Source organism: Piliocolobus tephrosceles, chromosome X (assembly GCF_002776525.5).
Source record: "Piliocolobus tephrosceles isolate RC106 chromosome X, ASM277652v3, whole genome shotgun sequence".
Taxonomy (NCBI): Eukaryota; Metazoa; Chordata; class Mammalia; order Primates; family Cercopithecidae; genus Piliocolobus; species Piliocolobus tephrosceles.
The window spans coordinates 56,691,491-56,715,284 of NC_045455.1; the positions used below are offsets into that span (position 1 = coordinate 56,691,491).

The 23,794-nt window shown below is 34.9% G+C and overlaps 1 protein-coding gene across 2 annotated transcripts in view; it reads right to left on the reverse strand.

Moving 5' to 3' along the window:
• TDRD3 (tudor domain containing 3) overlaps positions 1 to 23,794 on the reverse strand; it is a 189,963-nt gene that overhangs the window by 151,072 nt on the left and 15,097 nt on the right. The window lies entirely within an intron of this gene.

Sequence of the window (23,794 nt, forward strand, 5' to 3'; positions counted from 1 at the left end):
CTATGCAATAAGGACTAGAATCCATAATCTACAAGGAATTCAAATCAGCAAGAAAGAAAAACAAACAATCCCATCCAAAAGTGGGCAAAGGATGGAAAAAGACATTTCTCAAAAGAAGATATACAAAAACAGCCAATGAACATACGAAAAAATGCTCAGCATCACTAATCACCAGGGAAATGCATATCAAAACCATCTTACTCCTCTAAGAATGGCCATAATTAAAAAGAAAAAAAAAAAAAACATAGATGTTGTCGTGATGTGGTTTACACTGCTGTCAGAAATGTAAATTGGTACAACACTATAGAAAAACAGTATAGAGATTCCTTAAAGAACTAAAAGTAGCTCTACCATTTGATCCAGCAGTCCTACTACTGGGTATCAACCCAAAGGAAAAGAAGTGATTATATGAAAGGACACATGCACACACATGTTTACTGCAGCACAATTTGCAATTACAAAGATGTGGAACCAACTTAAGTGTCCATCGCCCAAAGAGTGAATAAAGAAAATGTGGCATATATACAACATAGAATACTACTCAGCCATTAAAAAAGAATTGAAATAATGTGTTTTGCAACAACTTGGATGGAGCTGGAGGCCATTATTCTACATGAACTACAGGAATGGAAAACCAAATACTTTATGTTCTCACTTGTAAGTGGGAGCTAAGGCATGAGGGTGCAAATACATACAGAGTGATATAATGGACTCTGGAGACTCCACTGGGGTAGGTTAGGAGAGGGTGAGGGATAAAAGACTATATATTGGGTACAGTGTACACTGCTTGAGTGATGGGTGCACTAAAATTTCAGAATTCACCACTATAGAACTTATCTAGGTAACCAAAAACCACCTATACCCAAAAAACTATTGAAATAAGAAAATAATAAGGCCTGTAAAAGGTTTTCTGAACATAACAAAACCAAAAAACTTAAGCCTTATAGGTTTACTCCATAATTTTCAAGAAACAGGGCACCCATTCACAGCTCTCCCTGAATAATATCTTACTGATCCTTTTGTTAATACTGGACAATTGTCACAGACAGATTGAGCCTAAATTAACCATACTTTGGGATTTACAAATTAATCTTTTCATTTTATAAACATTTAGAACTCCAATATTACCAATGAATAAAACAAGTGATAAAAAACAAAAACTCAAAGACCAACATATGCTTCAAGAACTTCAGTAACACAGTAATTGAAGAGCAACACAACACAGGATTCATCAGTCTTAATTGTGGTAATCAGGAAAGAAAGCAACTGAAAAGTGAAGCAGGCACTCCAGTTACCGTCCCCGTGCATACACCCACCTGGTGGACCTTGAGAGACGAGAATTATCATCAGTTCCCATGTGCCATCTTTGAACATCTAAAACCCAAGGGCATTGATACAAAAGAAGAAACTGACACCAGAGGGTTCTTGTTTACTAAAACAGCCAGCAAAAGCACACTTTTTTTTTTCCACTCTCTAATGAAGATTTTGGACATTAATATTATAAAACCACTTATTACTGTTGAAAACATCTGAATACATTTTACTGACAGGCAGGGCATTAAAAGGCTAAATTTCTGCATAATACAAAACAGATAAATATTTCTCACTAGTTTTACCTTCAAATAATGCAATTTTTAAGTCACCACAGTTAGTAAGTGCTCACTTTTTTTTTTTTTTTTTTTTTTTTTTTTAAAACAGGACCTCACTCTTCACCAGGCTGGAATGCAGTGGCACAAACGCAGCTCACAAGAGCCTCAACTGCCTGGGCTCGAGTAATTCTAATGGCTCAGTCCTCCAAGTAGCTGGGATTACAGGCACTCGCCACTATGCCCACCTAATTATTTTATTTTATAGAGATGAGATTTCACCATGTTGAAGAGGCTGGTCTCCAACTCCTGAGCTCCAACAATCAGCCCATCTGGGGCCTTCCAAAGTGCTGGATTGTGGGCATGAGCCACCACACCCAGCCTTAAGTGCTCAAAATTTTTTAAAAAGAGATTTTAGAAAATGCTTCCTTTGGTAAATGCTTCTATTTATGAGAAGATGTCAAAATTCTTAGAATCACTTAACTGTCTTCACCTTGTGTTCAGAAGTCACTTGGCATATCAAACAGACATGTCCAAACCATAGCTCAAGAATCTCGATTGGCAGAAAACTGTGATAAAACAAACACTATTGTTTTAAACTCATTGCTCCAGATAGTAGATCTCCATTACCACCCTTTACCATCAGTAAGAAAAGAAGAGGGCCAATTTTCTTGATCTATTTCTTTGAAAGCAGGTAAAATCGGTGAATCTAACTTACTCACTGGCTATGATGTATAGATAATGAAAAGGAGCAAAGCAAACTACAGATCAGCTGACTGAGCTAAAGGGGGCAGCCATGTCTGCACGAGGATTGGTAAAGCAGTTACTATGTCAGATTTGATTTTTAGCTTTTAGATTTCTATAAACCAAACAAAACAGGGCTCAGCCTGTATGTGGTACATGTACTTTGTACTTACTAAACATATTAGTTTATTTAAATTATTTGCTCTTGTTCACTTCCAAGTTGTCTTTGACATACAGTGTTGTGCCATAAGTGTACCTCAAATAGTATAACATTCATAGCCAACTTCTTTTCCAAGCAAGAAAAGAACCAAGTATCTTTTAGGTCACTTTGTACACACTGGGAGAGCAAAGAACACAGGCCTGTAACAAATGGTTCTCTGGTGAGTTGTTTACATCACACTAAAAAGTATCAAATCATTCAGTCTGGTCATTGATGTAAATATTTTACAAACTGGACATATAAAGAACCCATGCTAACTTCAGACTTCGAGGACTACTTATATTTTTAAGGAGGAGGAATGTTTTAATTGGCCAGAAAGTGAGCCATAAAAGCAAACACAAAGTTTTATTCTCTTTTACCCACTGCCACCCATTGAAATAATGAATTCTTAGAGAAAACCAAGAGTGAAAACATTCTTCACAAATGGATAGGGACGATGTCAAAAAAAATAAGAAGATATCTGGACAGTGACTGGTACATGGTGTTCTTAATTGCCCCTGAATAAAACCCAAATCAAATGGCTTCATGCAGTTTTTGGGGTCTCTAACCTATACCTGATTATTTGCTACCACACTGAGGTTACTAGCCCCCACATATGATATCCAAATACCAAAATGGGAGTTTGATAAATGAACTCTTCCTTAGCCACAAAGAAAATAAAGATAACTAATTCCCAATTACCCAAGCTAAGGTGGGACAAGAGAGGGAAAAAACATAAAAGATAATTAAAAAAAAAAAAACTTCTATTAAAGGATATTTTTGGTCTTAGCAAATATGGAAGTTCCTGACCTACTACAAATTCCCAAAACTTTAATGTTGTAAAGATATTTTTAAAAATTTACCCATAAGAAGATCTCTCTGTTCACTCTGCCTATCCTGTTTCTCTCTCCACAGTGTAAACTAATTGTAATACACCTGCCAAAAAATTGTTTTATCTATTATTCTTATAGACTCTTAATATACCACACCTAGCCAGAGACACTGAAAGAATTAACTTGCCAATTCCCTCCTCTAGGGCAGAAGGAAATGGCTTGCAAGTTCTTGTTTATTAATATAACTTGGGAAAATACAGTATTTTGCCATAATGAGTAACAAGATTAGTAAGGTAAAAATGCTAGTAAGAATTGGGGCACAAGATTTTCTTCAGATAACCTGGTAAAAATAAAATCAATATATTCAATACAGCTTACAGATATATAGAAAGGACTGCAGATGAGAATATAAGATGGAACACCAGCAGTTAGTTGAATGAATCCATGAATTCCATGGCAAAAGCTCTATTAAGCATAACAAACAGAAGGATCAGAATTCCACAAAATGTAATTCAGAAGAGTGAGTACTACAAAAAATGGTGGAAAATGAAAAAAGAGGTCTTTTATTTTGCTTCCCTTAACAACCAAGTATCTCTTCTATTAATATTACCACATTTTCTTTTCTTGTCTAGGCAAAGTAGCCACTTCCTATCCCAAATTGAATACGACAATCTGTATTCCAACAATTAAACAAGGACTTGAATCAATGCTAGCTTAAAAATTTAATTTTCTCTGTGGCTTATATGTAAATGGATCAGATAAATAAAGGTACATATTATTTAAAGTATTTCTAAATACCAGCATGTAGTGTTAATCTTAACGTAGTAAACTATTTTCAATACAAGATTTATTTTACTCATTAATAAACTATCTATTAAAATGCATTACTTTTCCGGTTTTTAGTTTTTATGATTTCTTTGCAATCACAAATATATATTACTTCCACCTTTTTTTTTTTTTTTTTTGTAAAGATAGAGTCTTGCTTTGTTGCTCAGGCTGGTGAAAGGATTAATATGCGAAAAAAAATTTTTAATTACATAACACTATTTAAGAATCTTCTTCTAAATAAACAACTTCTGATGATGTAAAACAATATGAAATGCCTTGATATACATCATGGTTAACATCCACTCTGGTCAAATATCAGTATTTCAGTAGCCAAACAAAAAAAATTATTTTAAAAATTGAGATGGAAATTTAAAAAATTTTTGGGGAAAATCCTTTGTAAGTTTATATCTAATTTAACAGTATTCAAAAGTGTTTAAACTCTGAAAAGTTAAACCTAGATAGTTTTTTGTTAAGCAACTCCTTTAAAAAGCTGGACTATCAGGTAGCTAATTGTGAACGCTGTACTACTTGAAAGCACCACTAGATGACAACCTTGTTTCACAAGTAAAATATTATACTCTTGAAGCTAAGACCCTGAAGATACACTAAACTAGCTTAAAGGTTCCTGACATTTGTTTTTTGTTGGAAAATAGGGATAACAAAGAAAATAAAATAGACTATTATAATTTTGAACTTGTGTTTAATATAAAGATCACTCAGGGTTTTTTAAAAAAACTCATTTCATAAGCATTCAAGAGATACCTCACCAGTAGATGTATTAAGACAATTTTCTCTTCCCATCTCTTCTACATCTATATCCTTTGGAAATAGATGATTTTATAAAAATAAAGTACACATAAATTATTACAGACTAATGTTTTTCTGCTGTAGAATAGTTACAAAAAGTATTTTCAACATTATTTCAGTAATTGCTTTTCTCTGACATCAAAACAAAGCATGACAATTTTAAAATAATCATAAGAAGACAGGTAATAAATAACAAACTTCTATTTTGATGACTCATATTCAAAATATTAAAATATTTTTCCCATACATAAGCCAATCCATGAAGGCATTAAACCTAGAATGCTTATTTGGTATTTAAAAAATTGTAACAGCTGAGCAAGTAAAAATTTGTAAATAATTCCCTTGAAATCCCATAATTAATATATTACAAAGTATAGTGGCAATGGTATCTTAACTATGTTGTTATTCATCTTTGTAAACCATGACTTCACATAAATTTAAAAGTATAAAATGAAGGCCTAGATATTTTTACTTTCATTGAGGTTATAATTTATAGCCTTCCTCTAATTCTATATTTTCATACATTAATTCAGAAGCAGAACTGGGGTTACTTTTTAATAAATCAGATTTTAAGATGTGAGATTACTTAATATTTCTGTCCTCTTTTTCTCAGCACAAAGGTAGTGGCTATATTTATTACATCAGGTCAAAAGGCTTACATGAAGCCTACTGCCCTAAACACTACACTGACTACTGCACTCATAGCATTGGTGCCTACAAAGTCCATGCCGAGGGTTTCTCAAGGTGAGGCCTTCCAGAATTAACCCCAAGATGATCACATACTTGGTTAAGTTTACATCAGAAATGCTATTTATAAATGTAAGGTATTATAAAAATTGGAAGGCATTTTCATGAGTAGCTGGAGAGACTATCACTTTTTAGTGAAAACTGGATGAAAATCTAAGCCTTACCTTTTAATACGTGTGGAACCCTAGTCAATTTACTTCATCTTTCTGTGCCTCAGTTTCCCCCTACGAAAAAACGACAATCCTGAAAATGCTGATCTACCGAGTTTTTCTAAGAAAAAATGAGGAGATAGCATGTAATATCTAGCATATGCTTGGAATACAGTAGGTGCTAAATAAGTATTAGTTTTCTTCCCTCTTAAACACGGTGCTCTTGTTTATTCTATAAAATATTTTCAAAACATAATGATATTCAAAATATGGATTCTAATGAGAAAGAAAGAGAATAAAATTTGTCTAATGATAAAGGGAATTTCTTCAAAGGCTAGAGCTAATAGTCAGAAGTGTATATGATTCCTTATTGGTAAGCCTGACTACATATTTCTAGCAGGCTACTCACATGGAGTTCACTGAGAACTAAAGAAAAGTATCAGAAAGAAGGAAATACTTTTATTATTTATTTTGTTTAAATCTTTCAGTTTTACAATTGAAAGTTTTTTATCAATAAGAAAATAAGTTATTCCATTAGACTGTACAACTGTTTCTGCCTGGAACAGAATTTCCAATGCAAAATGAATTGCTATCATTTTTGTTCAATCTGCCATTTATGTCAGAATTTAAAACAATAATGTCAAGAAAGAGTTAGTAAGCAATAAAGTTTAAAATTATATTGCACAGAGAAAAATCAGTCATTTTAGAATTTACATTTAAAATTTAATGTCATTCAAAATCTTAAAATGAAAATCTACTTCAATTATCATAGGCAATTAAGACAAATACCTATTTGTTTCTAGTATATGCAATCATATGTCTTACCATCTAGTAACATAACCATTTCCTGTACATTAAAATGAAGTAAAAAATGAAAGAGGCATATAAAAAGCACAATATTACAATTAAAAAGGGCAGCCATTTAAATGTGTCACTATATTAAACAGGTAAATACTAAACAAATAATTTTTTGTCAAAAAAGTGAAATAGTTCCATATATATGTTAGCTGATAAATATGAATTAGTAATTCTCATTTCCATTTATTTATTTATTTATTTTTTTTTTTTTTTTTGAGACGGAGTCTCGCTCTGTGGCCCGGGCTGGAGTGCAGTGGCCGATCTCAGCTCACTGCAAGCTCCGCCTCCCGGGTTCACGCCATTCTCCTGCCTCAGCCTCCCAAGTAGGTGGGACTACAGGCGCCTGCCACCTCGCCCGGCTAGTTTTTTGTATTTTTTAGTAGAGACGGGGTTTCACCGTGTTAGCCAGGATGGTCTCGATCTCCTGACCTCGTGATCCGCCCGCCTCGGCCTCCCAAAGTGCTGGGATTACAGGCTTGAGCCACCACGCCTGGCCTCCATTTCTTTAAAGTGCATCTTAAATACAAAGTGCTTAGCGTTGCTTACATTTTTGAAATAGAAATGCTGCAAATAAATTAGATTTTTTTTTCTATTGAAGGAGACCAGGAAATTTCACCCCAAAATATGGCACCCTGGTATGCTGATTATTTTTAATTAAAGGCCCTTGGAGACTGCTTAAACTCCAGACTTTTCAAAGAAGAAAATGACCACTCGTCCCTTCCTTGAGTTTTCATTAACTCATACTGCAGGAATAAAGACTGAAGTCTATCAACACACCTGAACAGAACCATTGTCTTCTCTGTGGGCCCACAAGGCTTTGTCTCAGGACACTGTATGTTCTCCAAGCCCACTGAATTCCCCTAAAAATCATTTACTATCCCCCTTAAAATCATCCACATCTCTCCTCTGTGAAGAGTATATAAGCATCTGTACCCCCACTGCACTATTGTATAAACCATCATTCTCTTGTAATTCCCTTGTGCTATGCATGATAAAATAAATTTTGTATGTCTCTGCTATTAATCGGCCTTTCTTCAGCTGATTTTCAGCAAACCTTCAGAGGGAGAAGGGAGAGTTTTCCCTTGGCCCCTATATTAACTTAGAAAACATAATTTGACTACATCCCCCATACCTCTTCATAGTAGTCAGAATGGTGGCCCACAAAAAGATACGCTCATGTCCTAATGCCTGGGAATCTGTGAATGTTACTTTATTTAGAGAGAGTCTTTACAGAAGTAATTAAATTAAGAACTCTGAAATAAGAAAATCATACTAGATAATACAGGCAGGCCATAAGTCCTACAACAAGTGTTTTTATAGGAGAGAGGCAGAGGGAGTTTAAAAACAAACACACAGAGTAAAGTGACACACAGAAAAGTAAAAGGCCATATGAAGCTGGAGGCAGAAACTGGACTGATGATGCCTCAAGCCAAGGAATGTCAGCAACCATAGAAGCTGGAAGGGGTAAGTTACTGATTCTCCCCTAGAGCCTCTGCAGGGAGAACAGCTCCATAGACATTTTGATTTCAGAATTCTGATCTCCAGAACTGTTAAGTGAATAAATTTCAATTGTTTTAAGCCACCCAGCTTGTGGTAATTTGTTACCACAGCCACTGGAAATAAATACATCCACTACAAATTCCAGTAATTACTTGAGAAGCATTAATTTAATTAAACAAAAAACATAATTTTGAAAAGGCAGTCCATCCCTTAGTTTCGAATCTATGAAGGACATTTCTTCTATTCAACTTTAAATGCCTTGATTCATTATCTCTTCCTGAATGAATACTTTCAGTGAACCTTATTGCTTAAAGTCTATAAACAAGAAAATACAAATTACACAGAGTGACGGTGGCCCTTCTTATTATACAGAAAAGGAAAGTGGGTAAACCAGGAGCACTGAACAGTGTAGAGAGATCAGGCAAAGGAAAGACGTAGAGAGGGGATCACCAAACTCTGTCTACCTACACCTGACTGACCTCCAACTGACAAGTGCGAAACAGACTCCAAACATCCCAGCTAAAGACAAAAGATTTGAAAAGAGAATGGAGCTGCTGCATAGGATAAGAAACTGCAGTTCAAACCCAGCCTCCCCACAAAAAAAAAAGTACCTTTAATAACACAGGAAACAATAATCACCAGTGGAAAACAAGAGAAGAAAAATCTCTACAATTTAACACTATTAATACGCACTACAAAATTCAAAATTACCCAACATACAAAGAATGAAAAAACTGAACACATTCTGAAGAAAAAATAAATAAATCAAATCTGTCTGATCCCAAGATGAACCTGATGCTGAAAATAATAAAGATTTAAAGTGGATATTACAGCTATTTGCACTTAAGAAAAAAAAGTTTTGAATACAGTCACACTCCACATAACATTTTGGTCAATGACAGATACACATATGATTGTGGTCCTCTAAGATTAAAATACTGTATCTTTTCTATGTTTACACATTTTTAAATATACAAATATGTTTAAATACATAAATACGTATACAATACTGTTGTGTTACAACTGCCCACAGTATTCAGTATGATAAAATGCTGTACAGGTGGGTAGCCTAGGAGCAACAGGCTATGCCATATAGCCTATGTGCGTAGTCGGCAATACCATTAAGGTTTGTGTAAGAACACTCTACGATGCTCCCACAATGACAAAATTGCCGGAGAACACATTTCTAGAATATACCCCAAAAAGTGATGAATGACAGTATATGGTATATGAAGGTTTTATGGAATTCCTCTGTGAAACCATTTGGCCCTGGGTGCTTTTATGGAGTAATCTCTCCCTTAATTTTCTCTATTTCTTCTATAACATCAGTCTGTTTAAGCATTCTAACTCTAATGGGGCAACTTTGGTCATCTGTACTTTCCTAGAAAATTACCCATTTCATATAGGTTTTTAGAAGTATTTGCGGCCGGGTGCGGTGGCTCAAGCCTGTAATCCCAGCACTTTGGGAGGCCGAGACGGGCGAATCACGAGGTCAGGAGATCGAGACCATCCTGGCTAACACGGTGAAACCCCGTCTCTACTAAAAAATACAAAAAACTAGCCGGGCGAGGTGGCGGGCGCCTATAGTCCCAGCTACTCGGGAGGCTGAGGCAGGAGAATGGCGGAAAACCGGAAGGCGGAGCTTGCAATGAGCTGAGATCCCGCCACTGCACTCCAGCCTGGGTGACAGAGCGAGACTCCGTCTCAAAAAAAAAAAAAAAAGTATTTGCAAAATGTCTCATGACATTTAAAAAAAATTTTTGTGTGTATATTCGAGGTTTACAACATGATGTTACAGGATACCTATAGATAGTAAAATAGCTACCACAGTGAAGTTTATTAATGTATCTATCGTCTCACAGTTACTTTTTGTGTGTGACAAGGGCAGCTAAAATCTACTTAACAAAAATCTCTAATTTTAGTAACTTTAGTCCTCATGTTGTACATCTCTCAACTTTTTCGTCCTACATATCTGCTATTTTGTGTCCTTGTACCCACATCTCCCCATTTCCTCTACCCTCCCCACTGCCTGTGGTAACCACTGTTTCATTCTATATCTCTATATTTGAGCTCTTTTTTTGTTTATAATATTCCACACGTAAGTAAGATCATATAATACTTTTCTTTCTGTGTCTGGCTTATTTCACTTAGCATAACATCCTATAGGTTCATTCATGGGTGAGAAATGGCAGGATCTCCTCCTTTTTAAAGGCTGAATTATATTCCATTGTATATACAAGTGACCTTGAACTCGGGTGTTAGCAGCACCAACCACTGCACAGTCGAAAATCTGAGTATAAATTCCGGCTCCCTAAAAACTTAACTACTAATAGCCCACTGCTGACCAGAAGCCTTACCAATAACATAGTCAATTAATACATATTTTGTGTATGTATAATGTACTATATTCTTACAATAAAATGTTACAAAAGCCATATGGAAGAGAAAACATATTTACTGTTCACTATGTGGAAACAGATCATCATTAAGGTCTTCATCCTCATTGTCTTTACGCTGAGTAGGCTAGGACAAGGAGGAGGGGTGGGTCTTGCTGTCTCAGTGGTGGCATGGCAGAAATGAAAGAAAAATCCACGTATAAGTTAACTCACACAGTTCAAATCCGTACTGTTCAAGATCAACTGAATATACCACATTATCTTTATCCATTTTTCCATTGATGGACATTTAGATTGTTTCCATAGCTTGGCTACTGTGACTGATACTGCAATAAACTTGGGAGGGAAAATATCTTTATGAGGTAGTGATTTCATCTTCTTTGGTTATATACCCAGCATAGGGATTGCTAGGTCGTATTGTAGTTCTATTTTTAATTTCTTTAAGAGCTTCCATACTGTTTTCCATAAGGGCTGTACCAATGTACATTCCCGTCAACAGTGTACTAGGGTGTTTCTCCACATCCCTGCCAACATTTGCTATCTCGTATCTTTTTTGATAATAGCCGTCCTTATAGGTGTGAGGTGATACATCATAGTGGTTTCAATTTGCACGTCCCTGATCATTTGTGATCTTGAGCACCTTTTCACACACCTCTTAGCCATTTTTATGTCTTCTTCGGGGAAAAGTTTATTCAGGTCCTTTGCCCATTTTTCAATCAAGTTATTTTTAATGTATTGTTTCAAAGATGTCTTCTTCTTGTTATTTCTTATTTTACACAGTTATACTTTTTTTTCCTTCAATAAGTTAGCTAATGGTTTGTCTGTTTTGTTAACTTTTTCAAAAACACCAAGATTGTTCATCCGATAAATGGATATAAACAAAATGTGTTATTTCCATAAATTGGAATATTATTGTCACAAAAATAAGTGAAGGATTGATACATGCAGCAACATGAATGAACCATAAAAATGTTATGCTAAACGAAAGAGGCCAAACTTTAAAAGCCACACTTTGTATGATTCCACTTACATGAAATGTCATATAAAAAAATCCATAGAGACAGACAGGAAATGAGAAGTTGCCAGGGTCTAGGAGGAAAGGCGAGTGATGGCAACGCATATCGAGTTAAATGTTCTTGAATTAGATAGCAGTGATGATTACATATCTGTGTGAATATACGAAAAGCTACTGAATTATATGCTTTATTTTTTATTTATTTATTGAGACAGAGATGCCCTCTGTTGCGCAGGCTGGGGTGCAGTGGCACAATCTCCATTCACTGCACCTGCGCCTCCTGGGTTCAAGCAATTCTCCTGCCTCAGCCTCTGGAGTAGCTGGGACTACAGGCACATCCCACCATGCCCTGCTAATTTTTGTATTTTTAATAGAGAAGGGGTTTTGCCATGTTGGCCAGGCTGGTCTCCAACTGCTCCCTCAAGTGATCTGCCCACCTCAGCCTCCCAAAGTGCTGGGATTACAGGCGTGAGCCACTGCGACCAGCCAGAACTGAACAAAGGGGTGAATTTTTTTCTGTGAGTTATAACTCAATAAAGTTGTTTTTTAAAAACCAATCGCCGAGGGCGGGGGCTCACGCTTGTAATCCCAGTACTTTGGAAGGCGGAGGCGGGCGGATCACGAGGTCAGGAGATCCAGACCATCCTGGCCAAAGCGGTGAAACCCCGTCTCTACTAAAAACACAAAAAATCACCCGGGCGCGGTGGCGGGCGCCTGTAGTCCCAGCTACTCGGTAGACTGAGGCAGGAGAATGTCGTGAACCCGGGAGGCAGAGCTTGCAGTGAGCGGAGATCGCGCCACTGAACTCCAGCCTGGGCGACAGAGCTAGATTCCGTCTCAAAAAATAAAAATAAAAATAAAAATAAAAAGACTGCATGGCCAGGGAGAGAAAACATCAGGATTTTGGTTTATTTGCTAGAGTGACTCTTTTTCTATTCTTTTGCTCATCAATTTCTGCTTTTATAGTTATTATTTTTCTTCCTTTCTTTTGACTTACCTCGTTCTTTTTTAGTTTAGCTGAAAATTTAGTTCATTTATCAGTTATCCATTTTATTAATAATAGTAAAATAAATTTTCCTCTAATCACTGCTTTAAATACACCACATAAATTATGATATAAAGTGTCTTCACTGTCATTATTTTTACAATTAAATACATTTAATTGTATTTCTTTTACAATTTTTTAAAATACTTTTTTAAAAGTTGTTTAGTCAAATTTTTAAATTTCTAGGTGAAAGGGCTTGTATTTGGTTTTGTTAGTAAATCCTAGTTTTAGTGCACTGTAAACAGAGTGTTTATAATAGTTCTACTTTATGGAAGTTATTAATATTTTCCTTATAACATAATATATAATCGGTTTTTGTGAATGTGCCATATGCACTTAAGAAAATGAGTATTTTCTCTAATCAAGGTATAGCATTCAATATACAGTATACCCAGAAGATCAACCTTATTGGCTATATTGTTTACATCTTCTACCTCCTTATATTTTGTCCACTTAAATCTATCTAGTAATAAAAGTAGTATAATGCAGTATCCTGTTATTGCTATGTTTCTATGTATGTGTCCCTGCAAACGCCTGAAGTTTCTGTTTCAGAAAGCCAGTTGCTCTATTTCTTGATGCATAAAAGTTCTGGTATGATGAAAACTATTTTTATATAGCCTTAATATTTAAAAAGCAGCTTCGCTAGATATAAAATCTCAAATTCATACTTCCACTGACTTTTCTTTGAATGCTGCTGCTCTATTTTTGCCTTGCGTTATATATTGGTTTTGAAAAGCATGATGCTACTTGTAATTCTTTTGCTTTTATTTGAATTTTTTTCATGGTGGTCCTAAGGATTTTATCATTATCTTAATAATCTAATAATTTTTACTGGGATATGTCTTGCAGTTAATTGCTATGGATTAATCTTTCATTGCACTTGGCATACTTTCAATGTGTGGATTTCCATCTTTTTCTATCTGGAAAGTTTTCTTGAATTATAGTTTTAGATATCAGCTCTTTTCACTTGTTTTGGTTTTTTCCCGTTAGGGACTCAAATAAAATAAATATTCCTTCCTTGACTAAATCTTACATTTCAACTACCTTCTCTCTGACATGTCTTCTTTCTTTAAATTCTCACAGTTGTTTTTCTTTCTTCAATGCTCTTTATCAAATTTTCATTCTAGTCCATTTTCCCTTGGGTACCTTGTAATGTATTCTTTATTTCCAAAATAATTCTGATATCGTCTTCCATTTCTTTCCAAAGCTCCATCAACATTTTTCCCCCATTTGTCCCTGTTTATTATTATCCACTTCTGTCTTCAGTTTTTGGATTTCTGACTCAAGTGATTTTTCATACTTCCAAATGCTTGTTTATTTAATTCTGTTGGAGTATGAACTTAGAGTTATAGTTCACGGTTGTTTTGGAGGAAAAGAATTTTCCTTGGTCTGTGTGCAAATTTGTTTCCTGATTTAGATATATTTTTGTTCACTTTTGTGACATTGGGCTGTTTTACAATATTTCTAGTCCAATGTCACCCTTTCCTACCAGTCAATCAATGCCATATACTTTAATGAATTGGCTGGTTTCATTAGAGGGCATATTATGAATCCTCCACTTTTATAGTTCTCTTTTGTCTCACAGGGCCTTAATTTTTCCCTTTTCCTTCTTTTCGTCTTTATTTTCCAATTGCCAAAGGAAATGCCTTCCTTCCTTTTTGTTTTTTTCTCTCCCAGAAGCTATGCATTTCAAAAATTGAACCCTTTAAATCATACCTATTCTTTGAAATTAGATTTACCCATTTAAATAGAATCTATCCCTTTAATTCACACACCAATTCCTTTATATGCCATGTGTCTATTTTAAGTTGCATGCCTGACCCACCGTTTTTCATCTGTTTCTCTCTGGCCCTTTATTTGGCACCTCTCCTTACTTTCAAATATCTTCCTAATATACTAAGTTTCTTTATTTTTCACATTTAGTGTGGATTTGATCTTTCTGGTGGTCATTCCTACCACGCTCCAGTCATTTTATTTGCATCTCTTCTCTGCTTTTCTATAGTTTTTTTTTTTTTTTGAGGTCTGCCTTGGATCAACAAAGTCCCACAAGTGGGACAAGATTGGCATAGGAGTGTGTGGAACCATGGGGCTGGCTTTTAACTTTTTCTTTTTACTCACAGATCTTTGATAGTTTCCACATTCTGTGTGCTCACACAAGGTTGAGAGCATCGCTTTACACAGATTTCGCTTAGGTGTGAAGTTATCCGTATACTTTGGGGGAAAGATTTTTGGAAGTTATTTACTACACTGCCACCATTTTCTAGTTATCATAAGTCCTAGTAGGATTTTCTTCAGCAAATAGACAAACTGATCCTAAAATTCATATGTGATATGATTTGGCTGTGTCCCCACCCAAATCTCATCTTGAATTGTAGCTCCCATAATCCCCAAGTGTCACAGGTGGGAAGTAATTGAATCAAGAAGGCGGGTTTTTCCTATGCTATTCTCGTGATAGTACTAAGTCTCATGAGATCCGATGGTTTTATAAAAGGCAGTCCTGTGCACATGCTCTGTTGCCTGCCACCATATAGGAAGTGCCTTTGCTCCTCCTTCGCCTTCTGCCATGATTGTGGGGCCTCCCGAGCCATATGGAACTGTGACTCCATTAAACCTCTTTTTCTTTATTAATTACCCAGTCTCGGGTATTTCTTCACAGCAGTGTGAAAATGAACTAATATGGAAATGCAAATGCTCAAGAATACCCAAATTAATCTGAAAGAAAAGATGAGGGCTCACACTAATTGTTATCAGTACTTATCATAAAGCTTCATCAATCGAGACAGTGTGATATTGGCAATGAGGACAGTCAAATAGAATAATATAACAATAAAATCCAGGTATAGACCCACAAAATACAGTCAACAGATTTTCAATCAAAATGCCAAGTCAATCCAATAAAGAATTTTTTTTACAAATGTTACTGAAATACCTGAATATCTGTATAAAAATAAAAATAATACCATGCTTCCTTCCCACTCCACAAACCAACATAATTTGATCACATTCTTAAATATAAAATCCATATCCTACAGCTTCTGGAAGCAAGCATAAGAAAGTATCTTCACAAACTTGAAGTAAGCAACAATTCTTGAACAGGACATAAAAAGCCCTCATTATAAAAGAAAAAAAAAAACCTGACAAAATTGATTTGATCAAAATTTAAAATATTTAGTTATCAAAAAATACCTTTAATAAAATAAACTAAAAAGCCACAGATTGTAAAAAACATTCATAGCATGTGTATTTTAAGACTCATATCTAGGACATATAAACAACTCCTACAAATCAACATTAAGAAGTCCAACAATCCAATTTCTTTTTGTTGTTGTTGTTGGGTAAAAAACATTAACCTTTATGGAAATAATTACAAGTTGAAAAAAATCATACTTCTTCTACACTTGATTAACTTGATGTAAATGGTATCTATCTTCTAAGCATATATTTGTAATATTAATAATCTAGTATGATATATATCATTACATGATGTATTACATGTAAAACACATAATCACAATAATTACAAAAGAGATGAAAATTCATTTTCATCTCTTTTTGTCTTTTAATATGAAATATTTTTACTTATAGGAAAAACATTAAAAATAATTTTTAAAAATTCCTGCTCACACTACCTAGATTTTTAAAATATTAGCATTTACCATATTTACCTTAGATTATTCCTTTTCTTCCTTTCTTTCTCCTTTCATCCATCTATTCTTTATTTTTTTTATTTTACTGTAAGTTCTGGGACACATGTGCAGAACGTGCAGGTTTGTTACATAGGTATACATGTGCCATGGTGGTTTGCTGCATCTATCAACCCGTCATCTAGGTTTTAAGCCTCACATGCATTAGGTATTTGTCCTAATGTTCTCCCTCCCCTTGCCCGCTCTGCCCCACAACAGGCCTCAGTGTGTGATGTTCCCCTTTCTGTGTCCATGTATTCTCACTGTTCAACTCCCACCTGTGAGTGAGAACACGTGGTGTTTGCTTTTTCTGTTCCTATGTTAGTTTGCTGAGAATGGTTTTTCTGTTCCTATGTTAGTTTCCAGCTTCATCCATGTCCCTGCAAAGGACATGAACTCATTCTTTTTTATGGCTGCATAGTGTTCCATGGTGTATACGGGCCACATTTTCTTTATCTAGTCTATCAGTGATAGGTACAACAATCCAAATTCTTAATGGACAAAATACTCAAATAGATACTTTATTAAGAGCTAATAATCACATTAAAAAGTACTCAACATCTTTAGTCATTAAGAAAATACACATTAAAACCACAATGAGATACCATTTCACACCAGCATGAATAGCTCAAATCAAAAGGACTGAAAACAGAATACTGGTGAGGAAGTGGAGAAACCAGATCTCTCATACACTGTTGGTTGGAGTATAAAATGTCACACCCACTTTGGAAATAAACATTTGGCTATTTCCTATAAAGTTAAACAAAAATCTGCCCTATGGTCCAGCAATTTCACACCTAGATATCCTCTAAGAGAAACGAAAACATATACCCACAAAAAATACTTATAAATGAATGTTCCAAGCCTTATTCATAATAACCAAAAACTGGTTATTGTCTATCAAAAGGAGAATGACCAAACAAATTATGGTATATTCAAACATGAACTACTACTCAACAATAAAAAATGAACTATCAATACAGACAAAAATATGAATGAATCTCATAAGCATTATCTTACACCTCTAAGATGTCAGAAGAAATAAGGTTTCCATTTTTATAATATCCAATTACAGGAAAGTGAATCCATGATGCCAGATATCAGAAAAAGACAATCTGTGGGCACAGAAGAAACAGAGCAGGAGAAAACTTTCTTGGGTGATGAAAACATTCTGTATCACGTTTAGAATGGGGGTTACCTAAGTGTACACAACTATCAAAACCTAGCATGCTAAATACTTAAGAGCCGTGCATTTTAATGTATATTAATTGTGCTACAATTTAAAAAGACAAGTCCATTCAGTTTATTTATTCAATAAACATTTGTTGAGTCCCGATCTACTCCGTGGCAGACACTGTACTAATTCCAAGAATTCAAAGATGAAGAAAACATGGTACTGACCTCAAATAAGTTTAGTCCCAGTGAAGCTTGGTTTACTTGAGAAGACAAACATATAAACAATTAATTATAGCACAGTGAGCTAGAGAAAGAATGTTAAAGGACATCAGAAGAAGGGTACCTACTTTCTATCAGGGAACACTTCTTATAACAGATGACAGCTATGTTTTAAAATGATGGACAAGAATTAACTAACTTAATTGGAGAAAAACATCCAAGCAGAAAGGACAAGATGAGAAATAGTACAGTGGCAGGACATAAAATACCATGCACATAAAAGACCCACAAGCAAGTTGGTCTTGTTAGAGCATAAACTACTAGAGAGGTAAGAGCGAAAACGGATGCCACAAAGAAATAAGAGGCTGTGCATACCTTTGTAAGACACACTTCATCCTGTAGGTGACAAAAGATCTAAAGACTAGACAACCTTTGTAGATAACTCATTCTATCACCTATAGAAAAGATAGATTTGAGACAGTAAGCAAGAAGACCAAACAGGAGGCTACTCTCAAGAATAAAGGCCTGAAGCAGAAAAATATTTAGAAGGTAAAACTGGCAGGTCTGATTCTTAATTTAAATATGAGTGAACAGGAAAAAGAAAAAAAAATGACTCATGAATGGTGAGATAAGTGTACCACCTCTAAAACAAGAGTGTAAAGAAAAGAAGAACTTGGAAGATAGAGGGGAAGAGAAGTACAGTGAGAGGCATGAGGAGTTTGAGGTGCCCCTGAGAAATCTAGTTCAAATTGTGCAGAGAGTATTCCATATATAAGGCTGTATTTTGAAGTTCAGGCCCAGGAAGATTTAGGAATCATCAGCATATAGAAATTAGTTTAAATCGGCTGGATGTGGCAGCTCACACCTGTAATCCCAGCACTTTGAGAGGCCAAGGCGGGTGGATCACCTGAAGTCAGGAGTTCAAGACCAGTCTTGTTAACATGGTGAAACCCTGTCTCTACTAAAAATACAAAAATTAGCCAGGCATGGTGGCAGGAGCCTGTAATCCCAGTTACTTGGGAGGCTGAGGCAAGAGACTCACTTGAATCCAGAAGGCAAAGGCTGCAGTGAGCTGGGATAGCCTCCAGCCTAGGAAACAGAGTAAGACTCCATCTCAAAAAAAGAAAAAAGAAATTAAATTATGAAAGCAAATAAGACTGGGTCAAGTACAATGGCTCACATCTGTAATCCTAGCACTTTGGGAGGCTGAGGCAGGAGGATCACTTTGAGGTCAGGAGTTTGAGACCAGCCTGGAAAACATAGCAAGAGCCTACCTCTACTAAAATAAAAAATTGGCCATGTAGGGTGGTATGTGCCTGTAGTCCTAGCTACTTGGGAGGCTGAGGTGAGTTTATCACTTGACCCAAGGAGACTGAGGCTGTAGTGAGCTATGATAATGCCACTGTACTCCAGCCTGGGCAACAGAGTAAGACTGGACCAAAAAAAAAAAAAAGAAAGAAAGAAAGAGAGAGAGAGAGACTGATGAGTTAAAGTCAGAAGAACAAGAAAGTGAACCAAAGATAGAACTTTGTTAGTACCAATAAGGAAACTAAGAAAAGCCAGGGAAAGGTATAAGAATATCATAAAAAGACAAAAAATGAATGATGAGAAAGGAATGAAGAGAACAAGAAGAAGAGAACAGTGTTAGGGGAGACAAGGAATAGTGAACTTTAAGATACTATAATGTCTTAACAGTGAATTCCAAGGTAGACATAAACCGTCCAAAGTAACAGAGCTAGCAAGCAAAGATCTGAAAGATATCTCACAACTGGAAGGTCACTGGTACTTTGGCAAAAGCATTTCAGCAGTGTGGAAGAAGCACAAGCCAGACTGTAGCAGACAGTCCAAAGAAACAGTAGGTATAAGTGAGGAGGTGAAAAGTGATATAAAGACTAATGCAAACAAATGTGCATATGAACACAGTCATACATGTGCTAAACATTACAACAACAAGAAAAGGCATTCATAAAATATTTTCTTAAAAAAGGAAACCCAGATTTTGGAGAAAAAAGTCTTGCTTAATTAATATCTACTTGGTAAATGAATGTTTTTAAATACAGCTTCATTCACATACTGCTTTGGAAATAGCACTAAGGATAGAATTAGTAGTTGACCACATCAGCTCAAATGATCATGGGAAAGGTAAGAGCAAGTATTACCATTTTCAATAATCACTGTTTGGTAAATATGTTCTTAAAACTTCCTTAGTTAAAAAACAAAAAATCTCGTTAGAAATTTAGACTAAGAACTATATTATGAGTACTTCCACATCTTCCTTTAAAAATCTTTACACTTTACACTTAGAGAAACCTTAATTATTGAAAAGAGTCAGTGAAATCATAAAGTGGATCATTTTTGCCATGATTTGATGTTGTAGCATGTTAAATCTAAAAATCAGTATCTTATCAACTTACAAAACACAATTGTTGAGCCATCCAACGAAGTTATTAATTCTTAAGCAAAGGGTATTTTAAAATGTCCAACATTAACACTAATAAACATTATTAACTGATTCTATCTTTAAATAGGGGAAGAAGACAAGTCAAGGACACTGACAGCCAACCAGAGTTCTCCCTTTCTTCAATTTTCCTTAAGAAAAAGATACATTGATGAAGTTTGTCTCTAAAGAATGTTTTTCTTTAAATTGTCTTTGCCTGAGCCTTGATCTCTTCACCTATCCTTGAAATACAGGCCAGAACGATCTTTGTAAAACTGGCAAATCTAATATTTTCATGGCTCTTAGTTAAAACTCAATAAATCTCTGGACATGGTAGTTCCCGGAAGATCCATCAAGGCATCTAAACAAAGTTTGCCCATATGAGAAAAGAAAGCAATTTTATTTGCATACATCTTACAAATTGATATAAATCATGTTTTACAGAACAATAAATGTACTCTTCAAAATTCTCATATTCTTTAAATGTGTGAATGAGTTATAAAGATTGCATTGGTCTGTTTAGTTAGCTAACACTGAAGGCCTAGCTTGCCAACAATGGCATTTGCCTATTATCGCTTACATTTGTTAAACGAGTATGTTTGCTTATTACCAATATGTTAATTATAGTCCTGATACACCAAAGTGCTTGGATGACATGTAAAGATTCTGATGAAATAGTAATGTAATCAGAATAACATAATCAGATAATAAAATAATTATATAATCAGAATAATGTCAAAAATGAAAATTGTGCACTGGATCCCAGTTAATATGAATGTCCACATAGTGGAACTGGTAATTCTCAAAGTTTCAGAATACAAACCTAAAAAGGAAAAATATGAACGAGAATGGCAATGAATATTGTAAAACAGGATCTCATTAGGCCCTTCATGCCTAGTTCCCTAAACACTGTTATAAAACATCAATCTGGGTCAAATCAACACATGAAATTTTTTTTTTCGTAAGTTCAATTTCTTATATAAAATAATCAGTATGCTGATGACCAATCAATTTAATTTAAATCTGATTGGCTACCAAATATATTTTGATATCTAAGAACAAACTCCTCCTATATTTTACTTAAGACTGATGTGTTTTAACAGGTTTTTCAACCTCATATTCACTCTTTTCCCTCTGTTTAAGCAGTACTGATTTTATTTTTTTAAAACAAAAACAGAAAAAAAACACTGTCTGTTGTCTAGGTATTCTACAGAACCAAAAAGTTGTCCAAGTGTGATAGGAATGAATGCTCAATGGAAACCAATGAAGGATTTCTATCTGCCCTAGGATATAATGGAAAGTTCTACTAAAATCAGTAGACCATTTCAAACACCTGATAACTCTGTACTTGACAGAAAGACCCCACTGCAAGTACTGACACATTCCTATCAAATAATTACGATTTACTAATTTATGAGGCAGCCCCATTCATACCAGTCACTACAAATAAGGCTAAGAACAAGGATTGTGGTTTTCTTGGCAAGTTATTTTTGACAAATTCTGGAACCAGTAGCATATACTACTTGTTCCAACTTCAGTTTTTTCTAAGTAATAAAGAACTAATACATCTATTTTACTAATTACTTAGGGCAGAGATTGGCAAACTTTTTCTGTAAAGAGCCAGATAGTAAATATTGCAGGCTTTCCTACAATACTTGATTTCTGTCACAACTACTCTTTGCTCCTGTAGCACAAAAGCAGCCATAGACAGTAGGTGTATGAGTGGTTCTGGCTGTGTTCTACTAAAATATTCTTTACAAAAACTGGTAGCAGGCCAGATTTGGCCCACTGGCCATAGTCTGCCAACTCCTTAGGATAAAGCTATATAATCTTTCTTTCTTCAAAAACTAGACTTAAAAGACATGTCCTTCTTTCAAAAAAAAAAAAAAAAAAAAAAAGCATTTGCACTTAAAAACATACATTGTCTCATAAATTTATATATAGCACAACTGGTTCCACACACTTAATTTTTGAGGAGGACAACACACTACTCTTTAAGTGAAATCCTTATTTATAAAAATAAAAGGCAAATACTTAATGCAACATTTCAACAAGAATATGAAATTACCTCCCTTCAGCTGAGACTTAAATTCATGTCCATATTAAGAGACAGAATATTGACAGTTTCCTCTCTCAAATTTCTATTCTTCCTGTACAAGTGAAATAATGTAATATTATATGAACTATTCTATCCACCTGTACCATTTTATCTTTAATTTGAGACACTAATATTTATAAGATTATAAAATGCTAATGGTAAGAGAGAGAGAGAGAGAGAGAGAGATTTGAGACTAAAAATCTATAAGACAAAGATTTTATCTTTATCAAAGTAACACTCTCACAGGCTATATAAGGTAATCTAAAATAGAGTAAAGGGCATCAACTTTTTCCAAAGGTGACACAAGATCAGAAATTCATGTGTGCAGGTAACGTGAACGTATTTAACTGGCAACACTAATTTAAGAGAGTCCAGTCTTGACATACAATAGCAAGAACATTAAGTAGTTACTGGGCATTCAGCATATGCCAAGCAGTGTTCTAAACACTTTGTGTGTATTAACTTACTAATCCTCCTAACAATACTATGAAGTAGGTACAATATTGATACCATTTTATAGATAAGCAAACTGAGGCATGAGCAGTTAAGAAATGTGCCCAAGGTTATAGCTAATCTATGGCAGAACCAGGACTGATCTCAGCTCAGGAGAATTGGTCTTCAAGAGCCCATGCTCGTAAACACCAGCCAAACAGCTTCTCAAGCAGACATAAATATAACTGAATATAAAAGGTACATGGTAGTGTTTTTGTAACTCTTTTCTTTTTCTCAGTAATCTCTCACAATAATTCAGTTTTGTGACCAAATTCTAATTAATTACAATTAACGAATTAATTCTAAGATAAACATTTATCCAAAATCATTTAATTTACACATCTCAGTTTCAAACACAAAGTGATTCAAGCTTTTGAGCCCATTCTTTGGCAGCATTTTCACAAGCTAACTTCCCGTTGACCTATTAGTTCATATATATTGGGTACTTAGGCAAAAAAGAAAAAAAACTAGGGGTACAGGGATACTGCAGGGAATACCAGGCAGGCCATAACAGCAACAGGCAAGTTGAAAATAACAAAAACATTCAGTCAAACGTGAGCCTATTTTTCCACTTTTAAAGTACACATCTTAGATATATAAAGATCTATAATCATATATTTTACATATACTTCTGCTTAAAACATTACAAATAACGATAAACAATTTAATTTACACAGGAAATGAAAGCTACTGTGATAAGGCAAACCATTTTAAAAGACCACCAACAGTCCAATTCAATTTTATTTTCCATGAAAACATGTCAAGGCAAGAATAATAAAATACATCAAGCAGTTGGCCAATATAATGGCCCAGATAAGTTTCATAACACCAATTCAAAACAAACATTAATTCATAACTAAAAGTATAAGAAAGTTACAAAATACATAAAAAGAAGGCATTATTTCATTAAAAAATGCATCCATTTCTTGATATGTCAAACCGCTTATCAGCATGATTAAACCAACAAAGCTTGTAATCCCTTC